The sequence below is a fragment of the Dasypus novemcinctus genome, chromosome 13 (assembly GCF_030445035.2).
Source record: "Dasypus novemcinctus isolate mDasNov1 chromosome 13, mDasNov1.1.hap2, whole genome shotgun sequence".
Lineage (NCBI taxonomy): Eukaryota > Metazoa > Chordata > Mammalia > Cingulata > Dasypodidae > Dasypus > Dasypus novemcinctus.
In genome coordinates this window covers 53,824,179-53,845,501 of record NC_080685.1, presented here as the reverse complement: position 1 = coordinate 53,845,501, position 21,323 = coordinate 53,824,179, and the positions used below count along the sequence as shown (strand labels likewise).

Here is a 21,323-nt window from a genome sequence, read left to right as displayed (position 1 = left end):
CCTGGCAGCTACCCCTGTAAACTCTCTGCCAAAGAAACTCTGCCTCCTCGATGCAGCATCAATACTGCTTCTAGCTTCTAGCTCCCACTTGGGAAACTCTCTGCACAAAACTCTTATCCTGCTGCCTGCTGGAGCCAGCTGGCTTCCTTCTCTCCAGGTCACTCTCTAGGGAGAAGGTAGAGGAGGAAGACGGGGGAGGAGACATGCGTTTACAACCTGAAAAGGGTCCAGAAGGGGGAAACGGACTTTGGCCCAGTGGTTAGGGCGTCCGTCTACCATATGGGAGGTCCGCGGTTCAAACCCCGGGCCTCGTTGACCCGTGTGGAGCTGGCCGTGCGCAGTGCTGATGCGCGCAAGGAGTGCCGTGCCACGCAAGGGTGTCCCCCGCGTCGGGGAGCCCCACGCGCAAGGAGTGCGCCCGTGAGGAGAGCCGCCCAGCGTGAAAAGAAAGAGCAGCCTGCCCAGGAATGGCGCCGCCCACACTTCCCGTGCCGCTGACGACAACAGAAGCGGACAAAGAAACAAGACGCAGCAAATAGACACCAAGAACAGACAACCAGGGGAGGGGGGGGGAAATTAAATAAATAAATAAATCTTTAAAAAAAAAAAAAAAAAAAAGGGTCCAGAAGATTTTTCTTTCTCTTCCAAAAAGACTGAGCCAGCAGAGCCTCAGAATTCACCTTCACAAGTCATGTTGAAGACACAGTGGAGGGATGCTATCAATTGGGCACAGAGTGCCCCACATCTGGGCCATAGGAAGCCTCTGACGCCTTAATCTCATCCCTGCTGTTGAAACTTAACCAGCAAGTGATGTGCTACAAGTTCCTTGGGAAACAAGGTTTAGGAGCAAGCTGGGCCCTCACCCTGGGTAGAGTGGGCTGAGACTAGGAGAAACATCCTAGAAGACACCATCCACAGGTAAGCTGGAGCCCTAACTAGATCATCTGTGTTGGTGCGGGTGTCGGTGTTATACTTTCCCCCACACTTCCCAGCAGTGTTGCCCCCTTTGACAAAAACAAGATGTCAAGTAATAGGGATGACTATTAATCCATAAACTTGGTTGTACAAGAAACGGCATATTGTTTTATTACTTGAATTTAAATCTGACTCTGAGTCCCCCTCCCTCCAGGCTGGTGAAGGATCCAATCCAGCATTCACTACAGCCCAGCCCCCTCGTGGTTCTACAAAGGACGTCGAGGATGCAGGATGCGTGTGAGACCCAAAAGCCATTGAAGGCTCCTCCAGCCCAGCTGGCTACAGCACTGTTCCCTCCACACCAGGAGGTCTGAGCCTTTTTTTTCCACAGACCCCTTTGCAAGTCAGCTGAAAACCTCAGGCCTCATCTCAGAATGTAGCAGCAGAGAGTTTTATGACACTCAACATTGGCATTTCTTTAAATTAAATTTTAGGGTTATTCAAAATTACGTTTTACAACTGTCCCATAATTTCAAAACCTGATAAATTAACACTGTCCAACATCTGTTCAAATGGTCATTTCGGCAAACATTTAGAAATTCGAGTTTTCCCACTTCATAAAATGTCTCCACCATCCTTGCCAACCTTTTTGCAGGCAGTTAGCCACTGCACTCAGAACACACAACATCAAAATAAAAGCATACTAAGTCCACACTATACTGTGTATTATTTAATAAATATATCACACCCGCACTAACATGTCCCTACAAGAATAATGTTTACAAAGGAAATCAGTTACATATATTGAAATACAGTTACTAAAATAAAAAACATATGATATAATACTACACATATGTACTTCTTTCTTAGCACATTAAATAATAATCCAATACATCAAATATATTAAAAAATTAAGGTTAAATTTTATTTTTTAAAGACATGTCAATGTGCAGACTGTTGTTTATCTTGAATAAGAACATAAAACTGTGGTGTCGTATTTGACAAGGCAACACGCATATCAAGTCGGACATGTAATCAAGTTTGATTTCTTGTTTTCATTGTTACAAGTGTTGAAAATCCCGATTCACTAAGATATGTTATTGCAAATGGAATCAAAGCTTCCATAGCTCGCTTTACGAGACAAGGACAGGCTTCTCCCAGGGAACACCAGAATTCTCAAGGCTTTTTGAGTTAAACTTCAATTGTAGCAAGTGTTTTGTCCTAAGATCAATGAGTTCATCTTTGGTTAAGTCAACATCTTCAATACAGTTTATATCAGAAATAAAAAGGATTGCAGATCCATGGTTAAATTTTCATGCCATCAAAATAGAGATAACTTTTTAAAGAATTCGTTTCCAAGTGTTTGCCAATATCTCTTTTCAAAAAAAAAAAAAGGCAGAGAATTTTGTACTTCAACTCCATCTTGGTAAAGCACTTCCTCCAACATTGGAAAGTTTGCAAGAATGTTGACATCTCCTCTCTCCTTCCATATTGGTAACTTAGCCAAAGAAGCCTGTAGCACTTCCATAATGTACTACGAGCATAAGTGTGACTCCACAACCTTGAATGGAAAGATTGATCTCATTGATATGGTGAAAAATATCTGCCAGGTAAGCCAACCCATAGATAAAATCCTTTCTTTCAAAATGTTCTAAGACTGGGTTTTCTTTTTCTTTCAGAAAAAAGTGAAACTTCTGCCCTTAGTTCAAATAAGCACTTCAAGACTTGTCCTCTTGAAAACTAGGGCACTTCTGTGTGAATAACTTCATATTTTGCGCTCATTTCTTGATAAAATCTTTTAAAAATATGATGATTCAGAGAACTTTTTTGACAAAGTTGATAACTTTTATAGCAGTTGACAAAACTTCTTTCAGGGTTGTTGGAAGAGTCTTTGTTGCCAGTGCATGTCTGTGTAAAAAGCAATGAGTGAAGGCAAGCAGATTTTGCTCAACTGATAAGAGTGTCCTTCTACCATATGGGAAGCCCAGAGTTCAAACCTGTGGTGAGCTGGCCCACGCTCAGCGCTGATGAGCACAAGGAGTTCCACGACATGCAGGAGTGTCCCCCGCATAGGGAAACCCCACATGCAAAGAGTGATCCCCTACAAGGAGAGATGCCCCGCGCAAAAAAAGTGCAGCCTGCCCAGGAGTGGTGCGGCACACAGAGAGATAACACAGCAAGATGATGCAACAAAAAGAGACAGATTCCCAACGCAGCTGACAAGAATGCAAGTGGACACAGAAGAACACACCGCAAATGGACACAGAGAGCAGAAAATGGGGCGGGGGGGGGGGGGGAGGGGAGAGAAATAAATAAAAAATAAAAATCTTAAAAAAAAAGCAATGAGTGATAACTTGAGGAGATTCTTTTTTAACTAAAGTAGCAAAACCCGATGTATTACCAAGTCTCACAGGAACTCCATCAGTGCAAAGAGAATGAACTGTTTTTTTTCCAATCAAAGCTTTGTGTGTGAAAAAAACTTTTTACCATTTCAAAAACATCAACAGTCTTTGTAGTTTCCAAAAGAGACTCACAAAATAAGAATTCTTCTTTGATGGCATCATCATGCACAAAACAAACAAAAGTAAGGTGCTGGATACATTGAGAGATGTCTGTAGTTTCATCCAATTGCATACTGAAGGGGAATGGCAAGGCTGCCAGTTCTGGATAACCTGTTTTAAAATATTAAAAGACATCTTACCTGTTCTAGAACATATTACATCATTTGACAAGTGAACCACTTCCAGTTTCTTTCTCTGTTTCAGTCCAACACCAATTCAACCATTTCCAGTGCACATGACTTAACTAAAGTCTGTCTGAAAGAGTGGGGCTTCTTTTTCTTGGCAATCTGGGAAGCAATTTATAGGCTGCTTCAAGCAGAGGCTTTCATGAAATGATAAATTCAAGTTTTGGAAGTGTCCCTGCTTTTTTGAATTGAGCTTTTTTTGCGCGAAAAACACTTGCATCTTTACATGCATTCTCAGCATGGACAGAAATGAGATGATCTTTCACCATTGCTGGACTCATAAGAATTTTTCCATGCAAAAACTCACATGGTTTTTGAGTTCTGTCACTTTCATTAATACAGATAAAACCAAATAATACATAACTTTCATCATACTTCCTTTTCTTCGAAATTTCAACTTAAATTGGGTCTGTAAAATAAAATATGTAATTTAATTGACAGGTTTTTAACACTTAGTATTTTATAAGGTTTTTAAGTAATTTGATAAATATGTATACAAATAAGTAATTTTTAACTCCCAAACAGACAGATGGATTAGAGCAGTGGATCAGGATTCATGTCCTTTCTGGAATTTGATGTCTTTCCTAGAATTGCAGGTAAAGTCGCATGGATTTCACAACCTTCTTAGAAACCTAGTGGCAAAAGAAAAACATATGAAAATACCCAACGAATATGTGAACATTTTTATATACCCTACATATATGCCCTGGAGAACTCCCTCCCAACCATGTGTCCCCCTTTCATAACACCCCACACCAGCGTTCCCCCCCTGCCATACTTGAACCCCATTGTGGTCCAAAACTTCTTTAAAAATGAAGCCTAATATGTTGCCAAATTTAATTAGTAGGAAAATGAAATAGTAATGATAGGTTTAAAGATTAGAAATAGAATACATACTAATTTAGAAAACCTTAAAATGAAGTAAAAAATAAATTGGCGTATTAAAAAAATCATAAAACTTTGTTTTTGACGTTTTGCCTTTCATCACTGTAATAGGTGTTGCCCTATATATACAGTGGCAAGGCTTTCTTTCATGCCTTCCTCAGTGTCTACAACCTTTTCTTTCAATTTTTAATTTTGTCTTCAAAAAGTTTTAGATCACAGTAAAGTCACATGTACAATATAGGGGACTCCCATATACCAGTATCAAACCCATTTTCCTCCTTCCCCAGCAATGATCTTTTTACATGTTCATGTTCTATTTGCTGCAGCTGATGTACAGATATTGAAATATAGCTACCAAACATGGTTCCATTTTGGTTTACATTATGGTTTATATTTTAGACTGTACACTTTCCTAAATTTTTAGTTACACTATGGTTTACATTATGGTTTACATGTTAGACTATACACTTTTATAAATTTTTGGTGAAATTTAACATGTCCAAATCCATCATTGCACAATCTTATGGAACTCTTCCATTGTACCCCAGTTACCCCTGCTTCCATCTATTCTATTCCTCTCTACCCCTCCCCTCAGGGCCCACAGTAACAACCACTGTGGGTTTGAGTGGGCACAGATTATGTAACAAACATTTCTCAAATTGGCAGGAAAAGAAGAAAATTTTCTCTGCGCAACAAAGGTAGCCGTGTTGTCTGGATAAAATGTGCAAGCATCTTTGTGTTTGTCACATAAGATAATTTCGACCTGTCATTTTTCATGTTTTAGTTAATTATAATATCATAACTGGGTTTCTATGATATGATTGGTTACCTAAAAACATGGCTGACATCACAGTTAACAAATTTTCAACACAAGTGGCTCAGTCAAAATTGCTAATAATCATGCAGCACATGTTGAATATGTTATATATTTTAGGTGTGTTTCATTTCGTGAGGCTGTAGTTCCCACTTTGTATTTTCTTATTTTTCATTATAGTTACACTGATTATAACTGTGTGCAGTGAAATTTTCAACATCTGTAACTTGTGCTGACCCTGTGATTTATCCTCACAAACTGGCGTCCCTATACAAACAGATCTCCTTCTGTTTATTACCTCTTCTGTGTTGCCAGATAGTTAGCAACTATGTCACAATAGTTTGCACACAGTAGGATTGTGATTGCCTGTTTCTAGCGTCAGGTCTAAACAACTATTCTAATTTCAACATACGGATGAGAGTAAACAATTTTTCGAGATATGTAACAACTGTAATGTGATGTGAAATGAGTACTACTGTGCTGTGATATGAAATGAGTACTACTGTAATTTATTGCATATATTTATGAGTGAAGGAAATGCTAGATTTCAGTTAGAGATCGGAGAAAATAAAGATAATAAGTTGATTTTTTTTTCAATTTGAGCTCATGGACCCACTGAAATCATGAACCCTGGTTAAAGAACCCCTGCTCTACAGAATCCTTTGAAATCTAATCTCTCTGATTTTCAGGCAAACTTGGAGAAGGACTGTGAGCCCCAGACCCCTGGGGCCTGGGCGCCTGCTTCCCTAGGTGCACCCCATCCCTGCCAAAACATTGCCAGTTGCCCAGAGACAATGTCAGAGAGACTCCCTTTGAAGGACTCTGATCACTGACCCCTTCCCAGAGAGAGGGACTCTCCTCCTCTCTCCTGTCTCACCGCTCTTCCCTCAAAGCTACCAGCCTCTCTCCCTTCCCCTTCCAAGGTACATAACGTAGCAAACTCAGGAGACCCCAAATTGAAAGCTAGCAGGACAAATAATCCTACAGACACGATTTACTAGACTAACATGGTATTTTAAAATTTTTAAATAAGTTGCCAACACTGGGAAATAATCCTTAAAATATGGATTTCTGGCTTTTCCTTAATAATCAGAATGTATGGGAAACGGGGCCTGTTAAGCAGAGTCTGGGATGTCCGCTCATTCAGCAAAGGTTCACAGAGCACATACTATGTGCCAGGCAACCTTCTAAGTCCTGGAGCTACAGTGACGAACAGGACAGATGAGGTTCCTTTTTTGATGGAGCTGACATTCTGTTTATGTTGGGGAGATGGACGCAGGTGGGAGGAGGCAGGGGGAAATGAAACCAGAAAAAACAAGATCCTTTCAGAGAGTGATGAGGACTGAGAGGAATAAATGCCGGGGTGATATAAGGGAGAGTAAGAGAGTACAAGTTTGACTGAGGGGCCAGGAAGCAGCTCCAAGGAGGTGCCCGTTTGAGCGGAGACCTGAATGACAAAAGCAGCCTGGTGGTGAAGATCTGCAGAGGCGCAGAGCTGCAGGGGAAGGCCAAGGACAGAGCCCCACGCTGGGCACAAAGCTGACTTTTAGGAGTTGCAGACAACAAGTCAGTGGGACTCAACATATATTAGAACGCGGAAAGCAGTGAGAATGTGAGAGGCACTTGATCTAATAGGCGGCCTTCGGATGGCTCACCGAGTTGAGATGTTCTCCCAAGTACATCTGCAAGATGTAGGCTAGGGAGTAGAGTTTATTAAGAAGCAAGAAAACTAGAAATGAGATAAGTATACAACCAGAGACAGGGGGTGCGGGCATGCTACAGGGTCAGATGATCACATGGGGCCCAAAGTTAGGCCTTGGTCACTTGCGTTTGTTTTTTTCTTACAAGTACAAAACCATTGCTTTGTTATTATATGTCATGCATTAGCCTTCTAGTCCTGTATGAAGTAAACGGTGGAGTTACAAATAAAAAATATAGTACTACTGGCATTTATGTTTACCCATGTCACTATCTTTGCTGGAGAAAACCTGGTCAGTTTTTATGAGAGAACGACATGCTGGGATTTACATATTAGAAAGATCACTCTGGCTGCTATGGGGAGAATGGTCCGAAGAGGGCAAGAGGGGACTCAAGAAGGTTAGTTTGGGGCTGTTCCAGTAGTTCAGGTTAGAGATGATGGTAGCTGGGCTGGGGTGGTGGGAATGAAGGTAAAGACAGACAAAGCAATGCACGTGTTCATGAGCATGTCTGGAATGGCTCTCGAATGGAGAGTGTTAGAAGGGCCAGCATTCTCTGGTTTGAGGAAGGTGCCATTTCCTATTGCTTGCACCTTGCTTTCATTTCTCATTTTCTTTTTTTTTTTTTTTTTTTTTTTAAAGATTTATTTTTATTTTTTTTTAATTCCCCTCCCCTCCCCCGGTTGTCTGTTTTCTGTGTCTTAGTTTCCTGCGTCTTGTTTCTTTGTCCGCTTCTGTAGTCGTCAGCGGCACGGGAAGTGTGGGCGGCGCCATTCCTCGGCAGGCTGCTCCCTCCTTCGAGCTAGGCGGCTCTCCTTATGGGTGCACTCCTTGCACGTGGGGCTCCCCTACGCGGGGGACACCCCTGTGTGGCACAGCACTCCTTGCGCGCATCAGCACTGAGCATGGGCCAGCTCCACACGGGTCAAGGAGGCCCGGGGCTTGAACCGCGGGCCTCCCATGTGGTAGACGGACGCCCTAACCACTGGGCCAAAGTCCGTTTCCCTCATTTCTCATTTTCATTACCCACTTCTCCCTGGCATGTTTGAGCTCTTGCACATTGCTTTAGGTAAAATTCCACTTAAGACAGGAAGGAAAATGGCGCACTAGAAAGACATGGGATGCTCTCCTCTCCCAGAAACATAGCTAGAGGACAGGCAGAAATGGCCTAGGAGAAATAACATTTTAGAGTTTAAGACACCAGGAGCAGGCTAAACACTGCCCAAAAGAGGGGCAAAGGTAAAGAATCTCAATGGCAAAACTGTGAGTTAAAGCTGCAGCTGCAACTACCAGTGCCCACCCCCACCCTACAGGCAATTTTGAATTCTCAGGCCTAGGGCCAGTGGCCGCAGGAATTGGCCTCCCCAGGAATGGGGAGAGAAAGGGACACAGCCTAAAGCTGACTCAGTTTTTGACCCACAGATTTGGTCTGCTGTGTCCCACCAGCCCTTCCAGGCCAAGTGGGGCCACACCCTTGTTTGTCTTAGGAGCCAGCCAGGGACTAAAGAGATCCCACCCTCTCAATCACCCTCCCTACTGACTGGGGCTGTTGTTGAGGACACTGAGGGGAGTGGAATTATTTCCTACCTGAGAAAAGAGAGGGGGCTCCAGGCACAGATTGGAGGACAACCTCTGAGAAAGTTTGGATTAAGAGGCTCTTCTCTTCCAGGCAGGATCCTCTATCACATTGATTGCCTGTGTGGCAGGAAACATGCTATGGCCAGGCATTGAAATGAGAGGGCTATCAAAGAGCGCCATCTGCTGGGCAACCAAGGAAGTGCATTTGAGGAAATTAAAAGTAAATGAGAGGTTTTTTCTAGCCTTTACAGCTTCCCTCCCCAAGGCCCTTGGAAGCAGGTCTGCAACCCATTTTTGGGGTCCAGATTTGAGCAACTAACAGGGGCAATCCTAAAGGCCTAGAATAGGTTGAACCAAGAATCAAAGAACAGCAGTAACACACAGCCTATGGCCACTTAATTACTAAGAAAGAGAGAGAAACTGAGCATCAGAATAAACTAACCATCATAATCAGATGCCTAGATATCAGCAAAAAAGTAAAAGCTATACTAAAAAAAATAGAGAAATAGCCCAAACAAAGGAACATATCAAAGCCCCAGATGAGACACAGGATTTGATACACTAATTAAGGAGATGGACACAAATTTCCAAAATCAAATTATTGAGCTGAAAGACAAAATGACTAAAGAGATAAAGGACATCAAGAAGACACTGAGTGAGCACAAGAAGAATTTGAAAACCTGAATAGAAAGAAAACAGAGCTCATGTGAATGAAAGACATGATAGGTGAGATGAAAAACACATTAGAGGCTTACAAAAAGCAGACTTGAAATGAAAGAAGAAGGAATAAGTGATACAGAAGATAGAACAGCTGGAAAAACAGAAAGAGAAAAGAATAGAAAAAATTTGAGCAGGGTCTCCGGGAGTTGAATGATAACACAAAATGCAACAACATACATGTCATGGAAGTTCCAGAAGGAGAGGACAAGGGAAAAGGCACAGAAATAGTATTTGAGGAAATAATAGCTGAAAATTTCCCAGCTCTCATGAAAGAAATGAATTTATGTGTCAAAGAAGTACAGCATACTTCTAATCAGAATAAATCTGAATAGACCTACTCCAATATACCAATTACTCAGAATGTTCAAATGTCAAAGATAAAAGAGAAAATTCTGAAAGCAGCAAGGGCAAAGCAAACCATCACATACAAGGGATACCCAGTAAGACTTGGTACAGATTTTTCATTAGAAACCATAGAGGCAAAGAAGACAGTATAATAATACAATTAGGATACTGAAAGAGAAAACATGCCAGCTGAGAATTCTTTATCTGGCAAAATTGCCCTTTAACTATGAAGATGAGTTTAAAATATTTACAAACAAACAGAAACTAAAAGGTAGCTGATTCAATGGGAGAAAATATTTGGAAATCACATATCTGATAAGGGTTTAATATCCATGATATATAAAGAAATATTACAACTCAACAATAGGGACAAACAACCAAAATTGGCAAAAGATTTGAAGACATTTATCCAAAGAAGTAATACAGCTGGCGAGAAAAAATGTTCAGCATCATGAGGGAAATGCAAATCAAAGCTACAATGGGATATCATTTGACACCTACTAGAATGGCCACCATTAAAAAGACAGAAAAGTACAAGTTTAGAGAGGATATGGAGAGATAGGAATGCTTATTCACTGTCAGTGGGAATGTACCGTTGTACAGCCACTGTGGGGGCTGTTTGGCAGTTCCTAAAGAAGTGGATTATAGATTTTCCACATGACCCAGCAATACCACTACTAGATATATACTCAGAAGAACAGAGAGCAGTGACACAAACAGACATCCATACGTTGATGTTCATTATGGTGTTATTCACAATTGCCAAAATTTGCAAACAACCCAGGTGTCCGTCAACTGATGAATAGATAAACTATGGTGTATACACACATTGGAATATTATGCAGCTGTAAGAAGAATGAAGTCAAAGCATATGACAACATGGATGAACCTGGAGGACGTTATGTTGAGTGAAGCAAGCCAGACACAAAAGTACAAATACAGTGTGATTGCACTTTCATGAACTAAATATATTGTGTAATCTCATGGAGTTAATAACTTGAATATGCATCACCAGAAAATACAACAAGTTAGAGAAGGGAAAACTGAGGGTTAACTTGTGCAGAGTTGGTAAAAAAAAGGATGTGTGTTAATCTTTGGAAATGAATAGAAAGGTGAAAGCACAACATAATATTTCTAACTAGCAGTGCTATTACATGGGTATGACAGTAGTTGAACGGGAAAGTCTAAGATCCTGTATATTACTTAAAAGGAAAGCTAAAAAATGTAAATGGGACTGTATAGCATAGTAAAATCTATGTGAATTATGAATATGGATAATATTGCAAATATTGCAAATATTGAAATTGAACAAATGATGCTAATGTTACAAGATGTTAAGAATTTGGCTAAGTGAAAGAAATCAGACACAAAGTATTACATATTGTATGATTCCATTTACACCAAAACATAAATATAAATCATTTCATAAAGATGAAATTAGATTAGTGGTTATGTTGGGCTGGGGAAGAATAGAGGGATTGAGAGGTGACTGCTAAGGGGTATGAAGTTTTTCTTTTTGGAGTAATGAAATTGTTCTAAAATTTTTGTGGTGATGAATGCACAACATTGTGGCTGCACTAAAAACCATTTGATTATACCGTTGAATACATTGTGTGGTATGTAACTATATCTCAATAAAACTACTTTAAAAAAAAAAAGAAGCAATTATGAAATACCACAGAAAGTTACAGGATAATCATCTAAATCAGGGTTTCTCAACCTTGGCAAAATAGTTTCTCAACTATTTTACATTGGATAAATTTTTGTTGTGGAAGGCTATCTTCCATTATGGGATGTTGTGCATTGCGGGATGCTTAGCAGTATCCCTGGTTTCTCTGCGCTGGATGCTAGTAGCATCCTCTCCCCAGATGCGACAATCAAATATGTCTCCAGACATTGCCAAATGTCCTCTGAAAGGGGAAATTACCCCCACTTGAGAACCACTGGATTTAAATTATTTTCACAGGCAATATTATGTAGGTACAATAACCAAAATTTTCAAATCAGAAATCAGAAAGCAAGATCTGATAATCTTATTGAATATTTGGAATTATAACAGTATAGAAAATGGAATTATAACAGTATAGAAAACTCAGGCATTAGATCCATTATTTTTTAACTCTTTATGACTGGAAGTAGGGGAAAGATACCATTTTTTAAGGTTTTAATATAGAAACTTTTAAAAATACACAGAAAAGTAAAGAATAGTATAACAAACTCCCAGGTATCCAGTATTTAGCTTCAGCTATATCAACATGACAACAATAATCTCTCCTATCTCTCTCTTCATCTTCTAGATTATTTTTAAACAAATTCATGTGGCATTCACCCAAAAATTCCTCCTTAATTATAGGAGTTGTTTTTACATAACTATCTTGCCATTATCACACCAAATAAAATTAACAAGAAATCTTTAATATCAGCCATGTCTAAAATCCTTCCCATATTGAAATTTCCCCATTGTTTCAAAAATGTCTTTTTAGTTTGTTCAAATCAGTATCTCAATAAGATCCATACATTGCCTGTAGATTTTCAATTTCCTAATTCTTTTTTTTTAAGATTTTTATTTTATTTATTTCTCTCCCCATCCCCCCCCCCCAGTTGTCTGTTCTCTGTGTCCATTTGCTGCGTGTTCTTATTTGTTCACTTCTGTTGTCGTCAATGGCACAGGAATCTGTGTCTCTTTGTTGTTGCATCATCTTGCTGCGTCAGCTCTCCATGTGTGCGGTGCCATTCCTGGGCAGGCTCTCCTTACAGGGTGCACTCCTTGTGCGTGGGGCTCCCCTATGCGGGAACACCCCTGCATGGCACGACACTCCTTGCGCTCATCAACACTGCGCATGGGCCAGCTCCACACGGGTCAAGGAGGCCCGGGGTTTGAACCACGGACCTCCCATGTGGTAGACAGATGCCCTAACCACTGGTCCAAGTCCGCTTCCCCCTAATTCATTTTTATTTCATCACAGTCTCCCCTCTATTTTTTCTCCTGCCAATAACTTGCTAGAGAAAGCAGGTTATTTGCCTTGTAGAATGTCCAACAATCTGGATTTGACTGATAATTTCCTCATGGTTCAGTGTCATTTAGCTTATTCTTCTATCGCCTGCATTACCTATAAACTGGTGAGCTACTGAATATGCAACAGAAGATGGCCAGACCATCTATGACAACAGAACTCCAACACACAACCTCTGCCATTTTGCCCTTGCTGTCAACTCAGCCAGAGAAAGCCAAATATGCTACCTTAAACCAACCACATAAGGTGCCCTACTTCTAGTTACCTGCCTCCAACTTCCCCATGCCATCAACCCTCAATCAGAATACACATGAATCCTTTTCTTTCATTGTAAAGCTGTCCCACTCCTTTGCCTGACTTTGAGAGGCCAGGCTGATGCTCTCCCATTGGTTAATCTTAACAAGTGATGGTGGCTGACTCCCTTGCTATATAGCTAGCTCTGAATAAATAGCCTATTTATACTCATTTGAGTAGTCTTCATTTATTTCCACACCGGCGGCTAGATACTTAAATAGAATCAGGTTCAGCTTTCTTGGCAAGAATACTTCATTGGACTTCTGTGTACTTTAGGCACAGGACGTCTGGCTGACCCATTTTCATGATGCTAAGATTGGCCAGTGGGATCCTGGAGCATCAGCCCAGTCCCTCCATAATAAAATTCTCATCAACCTCCCACATGGTGATCTTTGCAGGCCTTGATGGCTGCTGCCCAGAACCATTATTTCATTACTGTTTGCAAAAGGCAATTTTCTAATTTCATAATTTCTTCTGCCTTTGTTGACAAGCTGCCAGCGTGGTTTTGCAAACACTGCTGCTATTGTTTCTCCTATTGCTGTAGGGGAATTTGCCTTTGGGGTGGATTTTCCCCTTACTCTGAAAAGAACCTTTTTGATAAGACTTTCTAGGGATACCGGAAATCCTGATTCCAGGGAAGCAGTCCAAATGCACATGCTGATAAAAGTTTCAGTTTGCAATGTGAACATGCTGTTTTAGCTTTAAGCAGAACTCATCTCTATACAGATTACCGTGATGTTGACAGTACTTTGTTTGCTGACTTTAGAATTGGGGTTGGGGGCTTGAATTCAGGGGGAAAGGACACTCAAGTGGGAAGGCCCTTGCAGAGAAAATAAGTGAGCCCTAGGGCAATGCGGCAGGCGTGGGCCTAAGGAGAGAGCTGGCTAATTAGGGACGCTCCTGCCTCCATCCCCAAGAAGCATGGCCAATGGACCCTAGAAGCACTGATTGTTGATCTGCAATACTAAGGTCCCCTGGGTTATAATTTTCTTGTGGTATCATCAAGTCTTCAGTAAAATGTTTTAAATACCCGCAGCCTTGAATTAGCTATGTTTGAGGAAATAAAGCTCAGACCTGTGTTCTTATTTAGGAAAATAAAAACAGAGGGAGGACAAGAGAATGGTTAAACCACAGCCAGAGGTGATCAGCACAGCAGCCTGGAGAAAGCTAGACAGTTTGTGAGCACTCCTTGAGGAGTCTCAGAAATACCTGGAAAGGGACAGGATTCCAGCGACATGCAGCCTAGGCATTATTATAAGTGCTTGACACACATCTGTGATTTCTGCCCTAAAGGAGCGTATATTCTACCAGAAGACAATAAATAAAAAATAAATTATAATAAGTCAAATACATGCTATGGTAAAAGGAGATAAATGCTTTAGAAAGAAAAGGTAGAGAAGATAGGGGAGAACAGGAATATTGGGGAAAAGGCAAGTTGCACTTTTAAACAGGGTTGTCTGAACAAGGTGACATGAGTAAAAAAATGAAAGAAGTAAGGGAGAACATTCTAGACAGAGGGAACATCCAGTGTAGAGGTGGGAGGGCACCTGGTGTGCTCCAGTATGACTGGAACAGTCAGAGGAAACACAAGATAAAGTAGAGGGAGATGAAATGAAGAGGCAACAGGCCAAGACAGAGACGGCCTTGTAAGCCACCGTTAGAACCTGCAGTCCATCATAAAACAGCAATTGCTATAAATTCCATTATGGCAAGGACTGTGCATTTCCACCTCTGCTTCCCCAATACCTGGCCTATTACCTGCACCCAATAAATATTTGTTGAATGAATCACTGCATGTGAAACGCACTCGCTATAATGCCCCAGTCTATGTGTCAGCATTGAATCATCAACACAGGCCCTTGTTTCCTTCTCCCACTCCTTCCATGCCCCCCTCCAGACCTGCAAGCGTCGCTGATACAAGATATAAGACCTCATATCATCACTGCCCAAAGATGTGACCTCATCACCCCGAAGGGAGTTACGTCAGTCTCCAGAGATTACATTTTATAAACTTCTTGGAGAAAAGAGGAGAGAATGCAAGTTAGCATGAGCAAACAAAACACATCAGCCACTCAATCCCAACTTCAGGCACTGTATCCCCGACTCCACCTTCCAATGCAGCACCCACCGCCCCATCTCCCCCGCCCGCTTCCCTCCCTCCCACGAAGTCCATTCAATGGGCAATAAAAAATTTCCTCAGGAAGGAATTCCTGTTCAGAGTCAAAACATGTGTAAGTTACACTAATAAGCAAGGAAGGTGAGGCGTACTTATTTTATTTTCATTTTATAAGGTACAAGTCAGCATACCAAATTAGCCCCAGAGCCTGACCCTGTCAGGCGACAATTAAAGAAGAAAGGAAATAGCACAGCTGCATTCCCACTGCCCTCTCCTTCCCTACCACATTACCTTACGGGGCCCTCCTTTATAGCCCAGGAAATTCAGGGCCCTACATTCCTGAGAGGCTAGGGGTCAGCACGGATCTGTAGGCTCTTATGGGACGGAGCCACCTCTCTCAGAAAAAAAGAAGGAGGCATGTCTGGCCCTCAGCAGATAGGACCTGGAAGCCAGATATGACTGACCTAAGAACCTTATAAAGAGACTGCAAATGATTATCAGGTCCCAATGAAAAATTATCAGGAGCCACCAGAACTTTCATTTGACTCTCAGATTTACATTCATCTCTTCCCTGGCCACATGTACTGCAAGCATGCTTCCTCCCTCCTTCACAGTCTCCAGGCTCACAAGACTAAGAAAAGGCCAGCATCTGCCAGCCTCTGCGAGGATGCCAGTGCCTGTGTACCCAGAAGCAAAGGAGAACAAAAAAAGGAAATGAATATAAAGAAGCTCTGGAAAGGTAAACTCTTTATACAAAGGTTGCTCAGATGTCAGTGGGGATCCTCATGCTTCTTAAAAAATACATCTGCTTCACCCAAACCCACATTTTTATGTCCTTGGTGGAGGTTGGGGGAGTGGATCTAATGTCTGCCTTGAGATTTCTGCAAATTGCAAGGGAACTTATATTCTCCTGGTCACCACTGGCTCCAATTTTCTACCCTTTTTGAATTCTTATTCTCAGTCCACCATAATTCTGTACCCTTTAGCCCAACCCTATCTGCTTACCTAAAAGCAATCATTTTTACAAGTGTTGCATGTTAGCAGAATTTTTATAGATGGTTTGTAGGTCATGAGGGATGGGTTACATTTTCTCACTACACCACAAACCACCTAACATCTGATACTACATGTCCCATTTCTTGAACGTTATCTAGGGATTTCTTATGGGCCATGCTCAATGGGCAGGACCAAGGGTCCTCTCTCCTCTCTCCCTCAGGAATGCTTCCCATGTCTCACTCAGAGCATGTTAACTCTCTCCCCTGCTTTGCATATCCAAAGCTCATCTAGGTATGCAATGGAACTAAAACCCTCTGCTTCCTTTAGAAGTGTCAGTTTTTGAAAGACAGCTGCTTCTTTTTCCTTCAAAGATTTATTTACTTATTTATTTTTCTCCCCTTCCTCCGCCCCCCCCCCCCGCCCCAGCTGTCTGTTTTTCTTTGTCTGCTTCTGTTGTTGTCAGCGGCACGGGAATCTGTGTTTCTTTTTGTTGCGTCATCTTGCTGCATCAGCTCTCGGTGTGTGCAGCACCATTCTGGGCAGGCTGCACTTTCTTTGGCGCTGGGCGGCCCTCCTTACTGGGCGCACTCCTTGCGGTGGGGCTCCCCTACGCGGGGACACCCTGCGTGGCACGGCACTCCTTGCACGCATCAGCGCTGCGCATGGGCCAGCTCCACACGGGTCAAGGAGACCCAGGGTTTGAACTGCGGACCTCCCATGTGGTGGGCGGACGCCCTAACCACTGGGCCAAGTCCGCCTCCCGACAGCAGACAGCTACTTTAAATGGCCGTCCTTTTCCCTTGTTTCACCAATATAATTATAGATTCAATTCTAACGCATTAGAGAACAAAGGAAGAGACTTCCACTTAACCTTATAAGTTCACTCCCCGGTTTTCAGCATTCTCCACCTTACTATCCTTCAGGCCTTGAACCTAGAGCCTCCAATTTCATTCACAACTAATGAAATGACCTTCCATAACCGCCCCAGCAACATTAGCCCACTGGATCTCTTAAATAATCCAAGACATGGCCTTGTTATAACTGCTGCAAAAGCCACCACCACCAAGTGGTCTAAACCAAGAGGGCTTAACTCCAGATGTAGTAAACCCTCAGGAACATACACAACCAAAAGATGTCTGCAAAGTCCCCAAAACCGTATGCATCAGTGCGCATTTTTCCAAGGAGGGAGTTCATAACTTTAAAAAGATATTTGAAGGCATCTCTGCTATAGGTAACCAAAAAACAGTGCAGAATTCTGCAGTAACAATACAGTCCAAGGCTCTAAGATGGCAGGTCACCATTTAACTGGCAGTTTGGGAAGAAAAGTAATCATTTTGAAAGGACGTAAGTTTTCAAAAGCAGCTGGTATGGGAGTTGTGAAAAATCAACAGAAATTAAGAAGAAGAAAACTTAAAATACAAATTCTTATATTTTAAAAATGTGGTTGAATAAACTAATGCCCAAGAGCTAAGACCTTCTCGCAGATATCAACAAAGTAAGTCTGAAACTGAGACATTTACTCCTATATTTCACATTCTGCAGAATCTGGTTTTATAATTTTAAAATATTAGCCATAAAAGCAAAGCTGAATCAAATACATAGATTTATTGTATTCATTAGAGAAGAACTGAGCTTCGATAAAACAATTGCAACAAATGAACCCAAAGTTAAAGATGGATGGAAGCCCAGAGTCAATTAAAACTAAATGGGAAAGAGATTTAAGTCTGAAAATTGAAGATAAGGGTTGGCAATTATCCTGTCATCTAACCAAACACATAACTGCTTCTGTTCTGGATGCCTTGATGTATTTTCAATTATCATATCAAATGTTTGACTCTAGTTAGAAAAACGAAATTGACCATTAAAAAAAATAACTCAGCACTTTCCCCAAAAATACAAGGAGAAATATCCCTCTCTGTCCACACAGTTTCTCTACATGAGACACAGTAGTTCAGAACCATTAAAACTGCCTCATAAATTCTAGAGAAAGAACTCTCACCATCTCCTGATCTGTGTTTACCTCATATTAATTCTCAATTGAATATGGAAATGTTTAGATTTGCCTCATTTACATTGTTAATAGTCTTACACTAGATTACCAGAACACAGATGAGAAACAAAGCCCCCTAAATGGCACGTAACTTAAAAGTCTTAGCCAATTTTGCCCAGTAAAAGACAGGCCTCCTAGACTATGGGCAAGAGTGTCCCTGCCCCGGACTTTTGTGTTAGAGGGTTTTCCATATCTCGAATCTCACACACACACACACACATGCACACATGCACTTATGGAAGTTCATGTGGACCTCTCTGTCACCTGGGATCTGGTGCTCAGTGTCAACACAGAACAACGCACAGCACCAAACCTCCACTCTTGTTTCTAGCACGCTTCAGGCCCCAAGGAAACACTTCACATCTCTTCCTCACATCCTCAAAACAGAGGACAGCCACATCTAAATGCCATGACAGCGTGTGGGCTTTGTCCTTAGACATTGAACTATGGGGAGAATTTGAGCAGCTGAAGTGTTCAGTCAAGAGGGAAAAGACAAATTAACTTGTCAAAACCTTCCTTTCAGCAAAAATGCAATACTTCTTACATATGCTGAGTTATTGTTTCCTAGCAAGTGCTAAGTGTTTATCATCTTCTTTCTTTTTGTGATCTAATTTAAGGTTCCAAAAGTAGTCACGAATTATGGTATTTGCAACAGATGCAGGTAGCAGCTGAGGAACATTTTGCAATATTATACAAATCATATTACCCTTAAGTTTGTACACATGGGTAAAGCATGATACCAATATTTTTATTGGCAATTAGAAGAACATTGAATACAAAAACTGTAGCTTGTTTTTATAAAACATTTTTAAATGCTTAATTTTTTTCAAAAATAAAATTAAAATTCAACTTTATATAAAACATTTTTATATAAAATATTTGTATTTGAGGTTTTCACTTTGGGGAAGATGGAGTAGATCCTTTTCCCTATTCCCTCCATTAAGTAAAACTAAAAGTTCCTGGACATTATATATAAAACAAACATAAAAAGATTCTGAAAGGTATAGTGGAGAAGGCAGACTGACTAGAGACTTTGGAACCCAAGGAATGACATAGTAGTGAGTTGACTCATATATCCCAGAATTGGAACTTAAAATGCCAGCAATCCAGAAACATCAACAGGCACAGATATTAAAACATGCCCGAACAATAGCCAAAGGACCTGGAAAGGGGCACACTAGTAACACAGAAAACTTTTAAAACAATAACCACTCTACTCCAACGAAACACCACAGGAAAAAAAAAATCTGTGGCCCTGCTCCTACCTACACCAGCAAAAATCTGATAGGAACATAGACTTCTACATTTGTGAAACTGTAATAAAGTGCCCTAACACCCTCACCAGGGTGGATTCAGAGAAGATTAAGTAGAGAACCAGAACATTCATTCTGACAACTTGCAACACAGCTCTGGGAAAGCTCTTCCACATCTTCAGAGTCAGTAGAGACAACGTGGGGAGCTGAAATTCCCACTCCCACCTGGCAGTAATGAGCAGCAGTCTCCTTGAGTGTCAACAGAGATTGAGGAGAACACCCAAACTTCTACCTCCACTGGGCAGTAAAGAAGCAGTGCCCCCCTTTCCCTGCCATAGTGGTATCAAAGAAAATCAGCTAAAACAGAAAGTTTAAATAAAGTCCAGTTTCAGAACATAAAATAAAAATGCCCACATTTCAACTGAGAATCACTTATCATACCAAGAATCAAAAAGATCCCAAACTGAATGAAAGAAAATCAATAGATGCCAACATCAAGGGGACAGAGATGTTAGAATTGCCTTACAAAGATTTTAAAGGAGCCATTATTATGCTTCAATTAACAAGTATGAGCACTCTTGAAACAAATAAAAATATAGAATGACCAGCAAAGAAATAGAAGATAAAAAGAAGAAAATGGAAATACAAATTTTAGAACTGAAATAAAGAGCTCAGTGAATAAGCTCAAAAGGAAACTGGAATGTAGAACAATGGAAATTACCCAATCTGAACAGAAAGAAAATAAATTGAAAAGAAAAAAATTAATGGAGCCTCAGGGAACACTGGGAATATAACACTCACAGATGTTGGCAGCCATCTTGCTCCAACATGTGAAAACAGACTTTGGTGAGGGAAGTAACTTATGCTTTATTATCTGGTATCTGTAAGCTCCTACCCCAAATAAATACCCTTTATAAAAACCAACCAATTTATGGTATTTTGCATCAGCACCCCTTTGGCTGACTAATAAAATGACAACACAGACAAAATGAACACATACACTCTATGAAATAGATCAGATGAATAGCCCTACAACTATTAGGTAAATTAAATTTGTGATTCATAAAGTCCCAAAAAGAAATCTTCAGGTCCAGATGGTTCCACTGAAAAATTCTACCAGACATTTAATGAAAAAGTAATGCCAATTCTATACAATCTCATATAGAAATTAAATGAGGAGGGAACTTCTTAATCCATTTTATGAACCTATTACCCTGCTACCTAAACCAGATAGAGACAGCACAAAAAATTAACACCCCAATATCCCTCATGAGTATAGACACAAAAACCCTTAATAAAATCTCAGCAAATAGAATTTAATAATATATGATATGGTCAAGTGGAGTTTAATCCAGAGATGCAAGTCAGGTCCAGTATTTGAAATTCAATTAGTGTAATTCATAATCAACAGTCCGGAGAAGAAAAATCACATAACTACATCAATAAATGCAGAAAAAATGGACAAAACTCAACATATATTCATGATATAAACTCTCAGAAAAAAAGGAATAGATGGGAAGTTCTTCAATTTGATAAAGAGTATTTGCAAAACCAAAAGAAAAAAGAAAAAACACAACTAACATTATACTGAATGGTGAAATACTGAAGTTTTCTTTTTTTGGATCTGGAACAAAGAAAGGATGTCTGCTATTACCACCCTTATTCAACATAGTGCTGGAAGTTCTAGTCAGTGCACTAAATCAAGAAAAGGAAAAAAAGGCAAACACAGATCAGAAAAGATGAAATAAAACATCTCTACTTGCAGATGACATGGTTGTCTGTATAAAAAATCCCAGGTCATCTACAAAATAACTTCTAAAACTAGTAAGTGAGTTTAGTAAGTTGCAGGGTATAAGAAAAACATACAAATATCAACTGAATTTCTATATACTAGCAAAGA

At 40.6% G+C, this 21,323-nt stretch overlaps 1 long non-coding RNA gene across 1 annotated transcript in view; it reads right to left on the bottom strand.

Annotated features, from left to right (window-relative positions):
- Positions 1 to 1,632: 1,632 nt before the first annotated feature.
- LOC101414438 (uncharacterized) overlaps positions 1,633 to 21,323 on the bottom strand; it is a 44,451-nt gene continuing 24,760 nt past the window's right edge. Inside the window, exon 3 of the long non-coding RNA XR_009188648.1 lies at positions 1,633 to 4,293. This is a non-coding gene — a long non-coding RNA (uncharacterized lncRNA). The remainder of the gene's footprint in view (positions 4,294 to 21,323) is intronic.